Raw genomic sequence first — 15,546 nt, 5'->3', positions numbered from 1 at the left:
ATATATGCTCAGGATAAATCTACTGGGTCAGCTCCTACCCCTTGAGCTGTTTGTTATAGCCACATACTATTCCCCTTGTGTTGCTGGGTGTGTATTTATTAATTGTATCCACGGTAATTGATTATGCCCCCCACCCTATCTGCATTGTGCTTCCTTCACATTGAAATGATTGAGGTGGAATAATGTAATGACAATACAAATTATGTAATTAATGCCAGACACTGCAAGTTGATAAACTGGTGTTCCCTGAACCCCTCCGATTGCATGCATTCCCAGCTCTCATTATTGCTGCTGCTACCAGACACTCATCTGGCAAGGCTCTCTGCAGACCCTGCCTTGCCTCACTCTACCCTCTGAAGAAGGGCCAAGGCTGGTGGATGGGAGAGGGCCTGCCCTACTGCTGTAGTTTGCCACCACAGTGAGAAATGTTCTTTGAACCGGATGTGGCTCACTCATCCGGGTAACAATGCCACCTTCCCAGCAGGTGAGTTGCTGCCACTTATATCTGGAAGGGCAAGGGCAAGATGGAAGGGCAATTGGTGCCCTGTGGGTGCACTGGAATAGTTAACCTGGTGCTCCCCATCAGCACACCTTCACTGCACTAACGTCGCTCCTGCCCACCCCCTTCTTACTGCTCGTAAATGGCAGTGACACATTGTGGCTCTGCTTTAAATTTAGAAAAAAATGTAAGCAGCATTTCTAGCCACTGTGGCACTTTCTCTGCCACCTCACCCAGAATGCATCACTCCGAGGAAGGACCCTCTTGGTCTTGGTCCTTCCTCAGAGTGAGGCAGGGAGGAGGCGGAGAAAACACCAGTGTTGTTGCTGCTAATGGAGTGGTAAAACAAAGGGGGTGGGATTAAGTGGAGGAGAGGAGGAAGAATGGGGATGTAAGAGGGGAAGAGGAGAAATAAGATTGGTGATGAGGAAAAGAATATAATGGCAGCTTTGCTACTGCAATATCACACACTGGGATGATTATATGCATTCCGTAGGAAATATTATACCTCTTTCTCTAAGGCATATCTCATGCCACATTTTCCTAGATATTTTCCTAGATATATTCTTCTTGAGATTATTAAAATATTATTAAAATATCAATTCTGCATTTTCTTGGGCTTTTTGTGATCAGTGATGCAGCCCTACTTTTTTGTGTATCAATGAAAGCCAGCAAGGCAGGAAATGGGAATGCAGATGATTAGTGAATAATGGAACAGTAATTTGTTTTCTCTTGAGAGAACATTTAAATTTGGTCAATTAAACCTAAAAACAGCAGAGGTCAAATCTGTTATAGGCAAGAGCTGCAACATCTCCCACCTCAGTTACCTAATTTCTTACAAACCAGAAAGAGGGGGTGGAGGGGGGGGGAACAGTACGGTATTTTCAGTGTACCTGAAAATGGAAAGTAAATAAAAAATAGATTAAGGGTAGGGTTGTCTAAAAATAGAATGACCTTTACAAGGCGTGCTCTGGCCAAAACCTGATTTGCAATTCCCACAGGAGATACACTGTTTAGAAAGCAGTTTAAACATTGGTTGTAAACTGAATTTTAAAGATCAAATCCTAATAAAGATTGTAGCATTTATATGTCAAATGCCAAGCATCCAACGCACTTTGCATATATTGAACTTAATGAGACTTACATCTGAGTAGACATGGCACTACCCCACACCCACGCTCACTTCACTCTGTTTTGTGTGCCTTTTTGTTATAGGTGGAAACACTCCTGAAGCTGGCAGACATTCTGAAGGTCTAGTGCATGGATGGCCAACCTGTGGCCCTCCGTTTATTGCTGGACTCTAGCTTTTATCAACCCCAGCCTGCAAGCTCATGGGAGCTGCAGTCCAGCAACATCTGGAGAGCCATAAGTTCCACACATCAGACGCAGTATAACTTTTGCAGGTGCCTGATTAGTGCTAGTCAACATATGTAATAATTATCTAACCACTGTAGGTGTCAAAATAAAAAAATTCCTTCCACATGCTTTCGTGTGCATGCACACTTCTTCAGATACACAGATATACAGTGTGTATCTGAAGAAGTGTGCATGCACATGAAAGCTCATACCAAGAACTAACTTAGTTGGTCTTTAAGGTGCTACTGGAAGGAATTTTTTTTATTTTGACTATGGCAGACCAACACGGCTACCTATCTGTCACTGTAGGTGTGTGCATGATAATACCATATGCCTGTGGTATATTTCCCCCTCCCTTCCAGCTTATTTATTGCTCTTCAGAACAGTTTAGTTTCTAAACCTGTAAAAGCAAAATTAATAGCAACAATAGATTTGGACACTGACCTTTGAATCCCATATAGAATTGCCCTATATCTAGTTTTGATTTGCTACTTTTTTATATATTAAACTAGCACTGACAAAGTTGGCTGCCTCATGTCTGTATTTTCCTGGATGTTACCCAGAGGGTGGGGTAGGATTTCTGAAAGGCGGCGCTTTGTCCAGGATCTTAGGCAAGTCAAGTTATTAATTTTTGAAATGAAAAAGGCTGAAACTAACAATCCTGCAGGCAGCATATATTTTCTTTAGTAAACTAAGTATTTTAAAACAAACAAACAAACAAACAAATAAACAAGCAAACAAATAAATATCATCCCACAGTAAGCCAAGAGATCTGGTTCAATCTATTACGAATTGACTCTTTGTAACCTCTCAATCATAACCCTCACACAATCAACTGGAGATATTCATTCATCCAAAGTTTAGAACTGTAATTGGAGTTACAAACATTGGTAAACTTCTTACAATTCCTACTAGTAAATAACTATTTGACTGCAGACATTGCATTTTGATCCATGCCACTTGTAAACTGTAATTAGACTTCATGCACCAATGACATTAGCATCATAAATGCCTACATACTGATTTTAAAATAATTAATTTTCTTTTTCATCTTTCCTTTTACCATCTATTACTCTGCTATTGCTGTGTTTTTCAAATTGGGGTGTCTTAGGGTTCTTGGGCAGTGATATCAGACTGTTGTCAAAGAGAAAATCAAGGTGGACAAGGCTCTGTAAAATATTCTGTCGAAAGCAGTAAGCTTCTGAATACCTGTTGCTGTGAGTTGCAAATGGGGAGAAGGCTGGGGCACTCAAGTCTTGCTTGCAGGTTGGCTTGTGAAAAGAGAACGCTGGACCAGATGGATGGACCTGGTCCTCAAGGGCTTTCCTTATGTTCTTATGTTAACAGACAGAATGCTCACCATCCCCAGAAATTTTCAACGGCAGGGGAGTGCTGCATTTTGTTTGGGGACACACTATCAGTTTATGCTGGATAACAATTATGCCCAACAGGCCAGACCAGTGACTGACTGACTGATTGTATTTCTATGCCAGTGTTTTCATTGAGAGTGCATTCTAAAGCATGACCCCAATCTTTTGAAACACACAAGGCTTATATGGCAGGTGCCCAGGGCTTTGTTGGAAGGGCTCCCTGAAGTTAGAAAGCTATTAAGATAGCCACTGACACATTACAAAAAAGAAAAGAAAAGAAAAGAAAGAGGGAAATCCATCACAAAAAAGGAAGACAAAAGAGGGCACAGAGTTGCACACAATTTGTGAAACAAAAGGTATTTTTAGCGGTGCAGGCGTAAGAAAGCAAAAGTGTTCTGGAGCTGTGTACCAGAGATAATATGGTGACTTCTTCAGGCTGAACTCCATTTCGACCCTTAAGATGTTTATTACATTTTTGTCAAGGATAGATTATTGCAAGCATATGAAATTCAAACTTTACGCATATTAACTACTGCAGGGCTTCTTATGTTAGGCCTTGGGAGAACATCAATGAACTAAGTCACATAGATTTCATTAGGAAAATCTGAGAACAGTTAAGTTTGTTGTTTAACCATGTTAAGCAACAGAGAAAATCACCAAGAAGAGCTAGATAATAATAAATGTAGTAGTAGCTGGTGATGCAAAAATGGAATTGAGAATTTTGGTTGATGGAGTGAAATGCTTAGTTTTGTAACATGTAAAATAAGCCACACAACAATATTAATAATATAATTTAATCCACAGTATAAACCTGTGGGAGTAAGTAATAATATTATCCTGCTGGTGTAAGTATATTATTAATATATAAAAAATAATATTGTAAGATAGTCTAATTTTGTATATTTCCCATGGAATATATATGGAATATATATATGGAATATATAAAAGCATTGTATAAAAAATTGAATGTGCTAATTTTGGTGTCTAGATGTAAAGTTAGAAATTAGTAATTTAAATAAAAATACAATACATCTCGCCATATTGAAGAAGGATGAGACCTGCTGAGTTATATGACTTTCTGTCTGCTGCCCAGGTAGCAGACATCTTCAAGGCCTCTGCTCTCCCTTCTTATGGTTCTTTATCTTCAAACTGGATACGGACTAGGCAGGTATTCAAACAATTTTAGATGAAAACAAAGTATCCTATTTTAACTAACATTGATTAAAATTCTTTTCATCCTCCCTTTCTAAGTGTAGGATCCTTAAAACTGTATGCATACTAACCTTTTAAGGACAGTTCTAAGAGAACAGCCATCTGTTCAATATGGTAGAGGTTGTGCTAATTAACCCACTTATATTCTATGGAAAAATGTTAGCTGCTTCAATATAATAATGGCTATGGATGCTAAAATTTCTTGATTTAAGATGGAATAATAGATATGCTAGAGATGCAGGCCCCATTGAACTCAGTGGAACTTATTTATGAGCAGACATGTGTAGTATTGTGCTATTAAACACACAGCTAACTATGAACATATTTAGAGAGTGCATGGCTGGGGAGTTCTATTGTGCAAGCAGAAACTCTTGCACTAATGGAGCACATTAGCTGGGCACCACCCTATTTTATTTTCTTATATTCTGGCGTTCTTTCATCATAGAATCCAATGGCACATCCATGTGGTACTCAGGCAACCACCCATTCAAACACTAACCAGACACATACCTGCTTTGCTTCAGCAAAGTAATTGTGTTGTGTGCTTTCAGACCATATTCTCAACAGGGTAGAATTTTTTCCTTCCTAAGGGAATTGATTGGGCAAAGTATTTACCTTTTAATGACCATTTCCCCTCCTCTGGTTTCCCCAATAGCACCAGTTTTTTGCCATCTGCTTCACCTTCTGCCTTCTTGGATTAGTTGCATGGATTAGGGTTGCCATATTTCAAAATGTAAAATTCCTGACACTCACAAACCCAAATTGTTGAGCTGTTTTGGGGAAACCTCCCCCCAAAATAGCGATTTAAAGCTTTTGGAGCTGTTTCCGCTCCTTTTCCCATCACATTGCCATACATTCGGGTTTCCCCAGATATTTTGCTGATTGGGCAAAATTCTCCCCTGACACCATTTTTACACCCAAAAGCCAGGACATGTCAAGAATTTTCCTGATGTATGGCAAGCCTAGCATGGGTGAGCCCACTCAATCAGGAACCATGCAGGGAACAGGATGGTATTACTACTACTACTACTACTACTACTACTTTATTTATTACTTTATTAATTACTTTAATACTTTATTAATGGTTGCCATCAATTTGATTTGAAGTAATTTTTAATGAAATGATTTTAGAATGTTGTATTATTTTATTGTTGTTAGCCGCCCTGAGCCCGGCTTCGGCTGGGGAGGGCGGGATATAAATAAAAAATTATTATTATTATTATTATTATTATTATTATTATTATTATTATTATTTATTAAATTTGTATACTGCCTTCAGGGCTGTTCACAGTGCTGTAAAGTTAGTCACAATCAGTTAATTCACTTGGGATGCAAGATGTCAACACTAATGGCAATAAATAATACTGTGGGGGTTATTGCTTTTGTTTGTTATTATGATATGTATTTTTGTGTTTTTATATTGTAAACTGCCCTGTGATCTTTGGATGAAGGGTGGTATAGAAATTAATTAATTGAATGATTAAGAATGAGGACAATGTTACTGAGTATGTGAATATTTTTTGCAAGGAGTGCTAAAGGATTTCAAAAGAGGGTGTTTTTTTAGGAAAAGCCTGCTGGATCAGGCCAGTGGCCCATCTGGTCCAGTATCCTGTTCTCACTGTGGCCAACCAGATGCCTGTGAGAAGACAACAAACAGAATGCAAGCTCAATGGCACTCAGCCCACCTGTGATTCCCAGCAACTGGTATTCAGAAGTGTACTGCCTCTGATAGTGGAAGCAGGACTTAGCCACCATGGCCGGTAGCCACTGATAGCCTTATTCTCCATGAATTTGTCTAATCCTCTTTAAAGCCATCCAAGTTGGTGGCCACCACTGACTCCTGTGGGAGCAATCTCCACAATTTAACTATGTGCCTCATGAACAAGTACTTCCTTTGATATGTCCTGGATCTTCTAACATTCAGCTTCATTGGATTCAGGAATTCTAATGTAATGGGAGAGATCAAAGCTTTTCTCTATCCCTTTCACTATGCCATGCATACAAAAGCTGTTGTCTGTTCATGTAAAAGTCTTACCAATCCAAATACATTTCCCTTTATTATACATCCTTCTGTATGAATATACTTTCTTTCCTGGATTATAAACTCTGAATATTTTCAATGGCTATCTTGCTAAATTGTGTTTACCTACTGTGTGAACAAAAAAAAAATGATATTCAATTTTTAAAAATGGGAATAAAATCCTTCCATTAGTAGTTTTCCATTAGTAGTTTCAACTTCCTGGAGAAAACTGAGTTACCTTTTATAAAGGCACCAGAAATGGTTCCATATGCCAGACATCATTGCCTGAGAGATTTGCCTGAGATATTACAGCTGAGCCCTATTTGAAACCTTAGCTGCTTCATAGAGAAGGAAGTTGCTAAAGTAGTATACTTGGACACACGGAACAGGCAGGTAAGTGTACCTTGAATCAAAGATGTACTAAAAGTGGGGATAGATTTCACTTAAATCAGGATCCCAACTAAAGATTCAGGTTTTGATTTGGTCCAGAATGAACCCATCAGTATCAAGAGAATTCTCTTCGGTTCTGAACAGAAACACTAGATTCTACAATCTACTTTGGGGTGTGTGGGTGTTATAGGAGTGGAATGGTTCCATCCTTGACTCCACCAACGCTTATTGGCCTACAATCAAACAGCGAGTTATTCCCCTTTCTAGTTATTACCCAACTTCTTCACAGACTTGCACATCTGCTTGTGCTATTTGTTACTGTGAACGTTTAGTGAACAGCCTTTAGAGAAGGCTTTCTAGCAACTGAAGGTGAAACAGTTAATTGACAACAATAAGAACACAGTCCCTGGGGAAATGCAACTGAAAGGTTATGATGCAAGATAACCTCTGCTGGAAATAAAGTACTTCCCTATCAACCTTCAAATCTTGCTGGACTATCCATAATTGTTTAGCAAGGACTTATAGATAAGAGAGTATTCACAGTGATGACTGTATATTCAATGAAATATGTTCCTTCTACAACATAGGCAGTCATTGTAATATATATTTTTCACATTCACTAGTGGGTGCTCTATTGTTATGGTACCATAGTCAATAAATGAAAGCACCCCCATAGGTTTTTGGCTAGTGTTTTCTGACAGCATATGGATAAAACAAACATGATATATTGAATGCTCAGATAATACTGGAGATTAGAGAAATAAGTGGTCAGGTCTCCAAACCACAGATTATGACTGAGTTTAAACAACATACTTACTTTCATGTCCTTTTTGTTGTCAAAAAGCATCACCTGTTCTTGATAATCTGCTTACATCCATTGTGATCATATTTGTGTCATACCAATGTTTTTCCATTCATTATCTGTGTTTCCTCAGTGGCTGTTATTCTTTGTACCATTTTCACTTCTGTGCCCTTGCTGGCCATGGCCTGATTTGTTCTCACTTATGTTTAATCTGATCAGCTGCAGTAACCTCCATGGTTATAATGATGTCATAATGCTCTGCTTGCCATGATGGTGTCATCATGGATGCTCATAAAGTCAGAGTGAAGGCAGTGTGGGCAAAGATGAGGAAGAATGGTGCCCAAAAGCATCAGCATTAAAGAAGAACTGAACAGCATCAAAGCAATTGATGAAATGAGTAGTTGTGGGTAATTAGTTTGGCTGTACTGAATATGCAAATTTCAGAGCAATATTAGAGAATTTTCAGTGCAACTCTACCACATATTTGTATTAGACATACGCCAACAGTTGTGTGCACCACAGATGAGTGTCTGTAACCACATTATATGCCAGGCCAACAAATTTAGCAAGATAAATGTAGCCTTGCAATTTATCAACATGCATAAATCAAATGTGTACCCAATATCCCCCTAAAGGATATCGGGGAAATAAGCAGCTGCCTAGATGGATTATTGTAGTGTGCAATGCAGTAAAAAAGAGTGGCAACCATGTTCATTGACACAGAATTATAGCAGGGGATATTCCAAAAGGGAATGAAAAATTATTGCTAAAATTGTAATTGTCTTTTGAAATCTCATCATTCGAATCACAAACAACACACATTTGGAAAGGCTCAGTCATGGACAATAAAAATACTATGCACAGAATGGAACAGAAACAATTAGCGTGATTTATATTGGCGAGAACAGTAATTTGGACCAGTTGCTTCTCCTTCAAATAGTCTAGAAGGACAAAAGAGGAGAAACGAATATCAAACAGATAGGAGGTAGTTTGGAAGGGAGGGTAAATGTTAAATTCCATAGGTTCCTTCCTTCTCCATTTGAAGGTTCTGACATATTTGACAAAATGTGTCAAATTTGTGGAATGCTTTCCCCAGGGAGGTTTGGCTGGCGTCTTCATTATACACCTTTAGGCACCAGGTGAAAACATATGTCCAGGTGAAAACCAGACCCTTGGCTGATTGACATCCCAATGCCCTTTTAAATATGTTGTGGGGGATTATTGGCTTGTTGTTCTTAATTTTATTATGTATTTTGTGGATTTTATATAGTAATTTTATGTTGTGTACTGCCATGAGACCTATGGATAAAGGGTGGTATACTTTATCTATGTTATATTATATAGATATGTAATTTGCTACAGTTTTGTTTCCAAACAATGACACTTTTAGAAAATGTCCTCATAAAATGAACCCCGCTCACCCTTTTCCATCTGTGTGGACCAATTTTAATCAATGCTGTTGTGAGGGCTAAAGCTGCAGTCCTAACCCCTTGGCTTTCAGTGCCATATCCTCAACCCCACCACTTTCACTGGCTAGAATGAATGGAGGGGGGGCAGGAAATCAATGAAACCAAAAGCTGCAATCCGACCCCCACTTACTTGGGAGTAAGTCTCACTGAATTCATTAGGATTCATTTCTGAGTAGACATGCTTAGTATTATGCTATGGGATATTAAATTCATTTCCTGAAACTAGGTTGTTCACTGGAGTCTTGGTACAATATTGTAATTTGTTACAAAACCTTCCACTGTGGAAAAATAGAATATGCATTGCATTTACTTATTTATTTATAGTTTAATGAAAAATGTTAAGACTTTATGTCATTAAATTACTCTATATTCAGAAAGCTTGTGAAGTTCGTTGCCAGCTAATGAAACAATTGTCTAAGGAGAGGCAGCATTTATTTTCTATAACACTTTAGGGAAATGTGGAAAAAACCTAGCTCTAGATTAAGAATGAAGTTTAATCTCTTTACTACAATTGCTAAACTCTCCGTAATATATAAAGGAGGCTAGGAATACATTCCCTTAGGCAACCAGAGAGCAACAGGAATGTGCATTCAGTTTTAGTTAATACAATAACGAAAACTAAATTAGTCACTTTCAATTTAATTAATGCTAAAATAAAATAGAAAGCAAACAAAATTTTGTTGGATTTCATTATGGTTTCCTAGCTGCCTAACATGAGGTAGGGATGCAAAGTTATGCAACAATGTAAGAGGGGGCCAGAGAAAGAGGGGATTGGTGAGAGCAAGAATCACAGTGACTGGCATTCCAAATACACTCGGGATCAGGTAAAAGGTAAAGGGACCCCTGACTGTTAGGTCCAGTCACAGACAATTCTGGGGTTGTGGCGCTCATCTCGCTTTACTGGCCGAGGGAGCTGGCGTACAGCTTCCGGGTCATGTGGCCAGCATGACTAAGCCGCTTCTGGCGAACCAGAGCAGTGCACGGAAACGCCATTTACCTTCCCACCAGAGCGGTACTTATTTATCTACTTGGACTTTGACATGCTTTTGAACTGCTAGGTTGGCAGGAACTGGGACAGAGCAATGGGAGCTCACCCCGTTGCAGGGATTCAAACCACCAACCTTCTGATCAGCTCAGTGGTTTAACTCACAGTGCCAGCTGCGTCCCTAGGGATCAGGTAGTGACACACAAAAGAGCTTTGTTCAACTTGAGGGAGGACATTATGAAAGCTATCCCTAAAGGGAACAGATGCTCTCAGCTCCTGCTTGCTCCTAAGACCAGAGGGCCTGGCACATTCCAGCATTTGCTTCCCAAATCATAACCCTACTCCTTTTGATGTTTTGGTATCTGTATTCCGTTCCTTCCCAGGAGCAGATGATGTTTTGGGAATATTTTCCCCTGTAGTAGTTGAGGATGGCTGCATCCCACGTCTCCTCTCCTTGCCCACTGCTTCTCGACTGTGACATACCTAGGGATCCTTAAGAGAGCTCTTACTCCTCTCTGCACCCTGACCTCCAGCTTTGACCACATCGTCTTCCCCACAAAGTTCTGCAAGGGCAACACTAAGACTAAGAAGGAGGAAGCTGATAGGCAGTGCTATCCCTGGACTGCTTTTAAGTAAGAAGATCTGCTCCGCTGAATTTCTTCCTGGCACACACCTATCAGAGGCACAGAAGTTCTGCTGTCCCCCAATGCCAACCCCAAGGTGTAAAAAGAGCTCAGGCTTCATGAATTATAAACCAGTTCTGTTAGTGCAGCTCTTTTAGCAATTTATCTTAGGTTGACATTATGTTCATCTATGCAAGACCGAGCATAGTATTTTAGATGGTGGAGGCAGTGGCTTGATGTCAATTTTTTTTTAAAGATTTACAGCAACCAAGGTTCAGGTGCCAATACAAGATCAAACTGTTAAAAAGACAGCAATGTATTCTAAGAGCATGTGTTGTAGTTATTCATTCATACCTCATGATAACTACAGTAGGGTTATCAGCACAGGTCAAACAGGCAACCTTTTCTTTTCTTTTGAGCAAAATGGATTTGATCTTTTCATACAAATATCAACTTCCTCATTTAAGAGGCAATAATTCACTCTCAAGAATCCTCCTACAAGCATAATAACCCCTCCCTCCATGTTGCTGCTACTATCAATTTAACCTGTCCAATGCATTCCCCTTAAAGAGTGGCAAACTTTGGGTTCTCAAAATTCAGTGGCACCCTGTGCAATGCAAAAAATTGGTACCCCATTTTCCATTCTACAGCATTTTTGTGTGGCCAGTGTTGGCCAGTACCCAGTGTGGCTACACTGGTCATGCTACCTTAAAACTGTTTCTGGGACTTCCGGGTTAGCGCCTCCGGTAATGGCTGAATTCCTCTGATCGGGAGGAATTTGCTTCGTGGAAATTAGGGTCTGGCCGCCACGGCGAAGGCGGGGACCCACAAAAAATCACAGGCGGGAGAAGCCTGTGAACGTGGGATTTGGCTGGCACCTTTTGCGCCTCCCCTACTCATGGGGAAACCCGATTTCGGGGATCCGGAGCAACGTGGGGTGAGTGGCGCGGTGCTTCGAATTGACTGCTTCTTTCACGGAGTGAAGCCGCATTGCTGTTGCCGGAGAGCACTGACTTTTTCCTGTGGACAATTTGATCTTAAAACAACTACCCGTGAGTAGAACGGAAAATTGGATTTTTAAACGTCTTAATTTGGCACCGAAATGGGGGAGGTTTCAAACAGTAAGTCCGCCTTCCCCTTTTGTAAATAGACTGAAGCAAAGAGGCTGCAAGCTAAGGTCTTGGAAAGCTTTTCATAAAGGATTAAACTTCCATCGGCTAAAATCATCAAACCCCCCTTGGAAGCAGGAGAAGAGGGGGGAAATTTTAGACCACGTAAGCCTGCAGGAGAGTGTGAAGAAAGTCAAATTACCACCGCTCTGAACCTGGAAACGGGCTGCTAGTAAGACTGAAGTTTTGGATATGCTCATTGACTGTGAATAGATCGTTTGTTGACAGTAAGTTAAAGAAGAGAAATACATTGTTTCCATTGTCTCCTTCTGCGTTTAAAAAGGAGTAAAAGTAATTGAAAATTGAAACTAACTTTATTGCTTGAACTGTGCTTAAAAGGATTGATACAAATAGAAATTGTTTCCCCCTAGAGGAAGCCTTTGAAATTGTTACATGAGCTGAGCTGGGGGGAATTTCCAGCTGCAAGATAAGACTGTGAGAATCTGGGTTTGACCTTGGACCGTTAAGAATGTTGACAGAAGAAGCCTTAGTGGTTGCATTATGTAAGATTAATGACTCACTGGAACAGCTCCATAAGAAGACGATGGATGTGATGATTATAAAAATTGATAACTTGGAACAAAAAGTGACTAATTTGGGACAAAAAGTGAATATTAATACAGAAACTATTTAGGAATCGATACAGGGATCTACTTTGACATGGCAAATTGAGGAGAAGGCGGGGGAGAAAGTTGTTGTTGTGGAACCTAAAGTAGCACAAGTGGAGAGGGAGAGAGCCCCAGCCTCACAGATGCAATTTGATGACTATAAGTTGATGCCTTTTATGACTGAATTTAGAGAAAGTCAGACTTTGAGGATTGGAGCCCCGCTTGGACTGGAGAAGGAAAGTTGGATAGATCCCTTCACGCAGGGATTTATTGACCTTTGGGACCTGGATTTGGGTCAGGAGGAGACTGGAGTTGTGGGGACCGCCAGACTTGGAGGAACTTTGAAATACGACTGGAAATATCTTTTGAATTTTAGTTTTAACTATGGAGATTTGGCTGACTTGTCGAGAAGGAATAAAAACATTGCTAGGTGGGAATTTCCCCGAGATCTACTTTTCAGCATCAAAGGAAGGAAAATAAGAACAAGATCAGGAGAAGACAAAGTAAAGTGCATGTATAAATATGAAGAAGACCTGCAGAAGGGACTTGGAAAAGAGTTAAGAGCCTCGGACAGAAGATCACCAGGTTGATGGACTATATGGAATTGATGGAAATGACTGGCAGAATCCGAGACCAGGGAGAAGAGACGGTGGAAGAATATTGGAAAAAGTTTAAAATCTATATATGGAAATAATGTAAAATTAATGAGTGTTAGAAAAATGTTGGAAGGGAATTATACGGCTTTAGTAGAAATGTTTTAAGGAATTGAACATAAATAAGTATTATAGTATTAATGGAAAATAAGGTTAAAATATGTTAAGATAATCATATGACAGAAAATAGAGAAAGATGGAAAGGATTTGCTGAAATAATTAATAGAAATGGAATACAAAAAGGGAGGTGAGAGGAGGTCGATGAAACAAGGGAATGAAAGAGAGGATATTGAGATGGTATGTGTTTTTTGAATTGTTTTTGCTTTCGTTTTGTTTAATGTGTTAACGTGTTGTGTATTGGTTATATATTGTACTGTATTGTTTTTTCTTTTTCTTTTTCTTCTTTTTTCTTCTTTTTTCTTTTCTTTTCTCCTTTTTGTAAGGTTTAAAAGTAATAAATATTATTTTTTTAAAAAAAACCTGTTTCTGCCCTTTTAAAAAAAAACAACCAACACACTAAGGGAGCATTCTTGCACATAAGAAGCTGGCATAAAGCAATCCTGTGTGAATTAAGTTTCACCAATTCAAAACCCACTGCTGCTGCTACTCTGCCAAAGCCTGGCAGGGAGAAAATAATATTTTGATACGCCAAGTATATACACTACTGCCCCGTCTTAGCTACACTGAAATCCTGGACTTCTCAATTATTTTCTCTAGGCAACAATCATTTCTCTACCAGGGAAGAAGAACATAGAGCTTCAAAATGAACCAGGATGTTGTTTTTGAGTGAACCAAGCAATTCTTCTCCATTATGTGAATCTAGAGAAAATCTGGAATGATACACCAAAGAAGATCTAGAAATGGCTCCAAAATGAACCAGAAATTTCCTTCTCCATCATCTTTAAAAGCTGTTTTGGAAAATCTTTTGGGGGTCTTTCCTTAGGCCTACATTTCTCTATAGCATCCATCAGGAAGTATCCAGGGAATGGGGAACGTTTTTTCATCCCAAGGGCTGAATTCTGGCATGTGGCTAATCACCTGGGGCATCATGCCAGTGGTGAGTGGGTGACTAGTCATAGTTAAGATTAACCACAGTTTAGAATTCATATGACATACTAAACTGTGGTTGATCTAAAATGGGAGTGGAAGCTTCTGACCTCCTCATGACAAGTTGGTGAAGAGGGTAGTGCATGTGACAGAAGCTCATTGCAGCTTGTTTGCCTAATGAGAAATCATGCTTTTGCTTTGTGGACAATGCAGCCATGTTTATTATTGAATCATGCCTTGAAAGCTACAACACAAAAGTACAAAGTGAGATACTTCAGTTGCTGCTGAGATCATCAATGTTCATGAGTGCACACACTAATTTCTCACTTGAAGGGCTTCCAGTTGACCTTGTAGCCTTATGAAGGAAAAGCCAGAAGCATCTGTTTCAAGTGCTTACTGCAAGAATGTACTTAAGTTGTCAGAGACAACTGCTTGCTCAAGATTTATTATTAGTGACCAGGAGTTCCTTTAATCACTGACACTACACATTAAAAATAATCTGGGAAGGAGTGATGGGTAGAAAATGAAGATACTGTCACAAGGTCATGGTCAGATGTCATAAAATTACACGCAATGCCATTAAGGAAAAAAACACAGGTGAGGGTCATGTCTTAAACTGCAATTGTCAAAAGGAGGATATCATTAACACCAAATTTCCATAATAATTGTAATGAGTTCTTCTTGACACGTTTAATAATTCTCTTTTGAAGTTCTTGTTTCTTTTTGGTACTATTCAAATAATGGCAATTACAAGTGACTTGATGTGGCCACAATTCTGGACTCCCCAACCAGAATGCACCACTGCCAGGATCCCCCCCCCCCCCCAGAAATCCACTTTCAGTGTGCCAGAGGGCCTAAGCTTGTCCAGTGGAATTTTTGTTAACAGATTCATTAACAGCACAATCTCACTTTAAGCAGGGCTTTTTTCAGCTGGAACTTGCTGGAACTCAGTTCCAGCACCTCTCAGGTGGCACCACTGCCATTGTAAGAGAACAAGGGAGGTGTTCATGGTGAGTTCTGGCACCCCTTTTTGTAGAACAATGGCATTAACTTTAAATAAACTTACTGTATGCATCTATGTTTTTTCTCTCTCCTGATCATCTTAAAAGAACCCATGACAGTGTGTGTGTGTGTGTGTGTGTGTGTGTGTGTGTGTGTGTGTGATGCAATGCAATATTTAAAGCATTTAAAGTCAATCAAAGGTATCCAAAAACAATAAACACAGTAGGATATTAAATAAATTTTAAAACAGATGTAACAAAATCATGCATCTGGATAGGCCTACTGAAACATTAAAGTTTCTTAAAAGCATCTAAAAAGTGTAATGAATGCACCTGTCTAAT

General features: G+C 39.4%; 1 protein-coding gene and 1 long non-coding RNA gene across 14 annotated transcripts in view; one reads left to right on the top strand and one right to left on the bottom strand.

Annotated features, from left to right (window-relative positions):
* Positions 1 to 15,546, bottom strand: part of LOC310706620 (uncharacterized protein) — a 447,399-nt gene that overhangs the window by 239,752 nt on the left and 192,101 nt on the right. The gene's annotated exons all lie outside the window — the stretch shown is intronic.
* On the top strand, positions 7,952 to 14,079 carry LOC310707761. The gene is made up of 2 exons (XR_014526724.1): positions 7,952 to 8,052; positions 13,874 to 14,079. It is a non-coding gene; the product is annotated as an uncharacterized lncRNA (long non-coding RNA).

The sequence above is a fragment of the Podarcis liolepis genome, assembly GCF_965112155.1.
Source record: "Podarcis liolepis genome assembly, chromosome: 5".
In the NCBI taxonomy this organism is placed as follows: domain Eukaryota; kingdom Metazoa; phylum Chordata; class Lepidosauria; order Squamata; family Lacertidae; genus Podarcis; species Podarcis liolepis.
The sequence above is the reverse complement of the archived record's forward strand: the minus strand, read 5'-3'. Positions and strand labels throughout refer to the sequence as shown.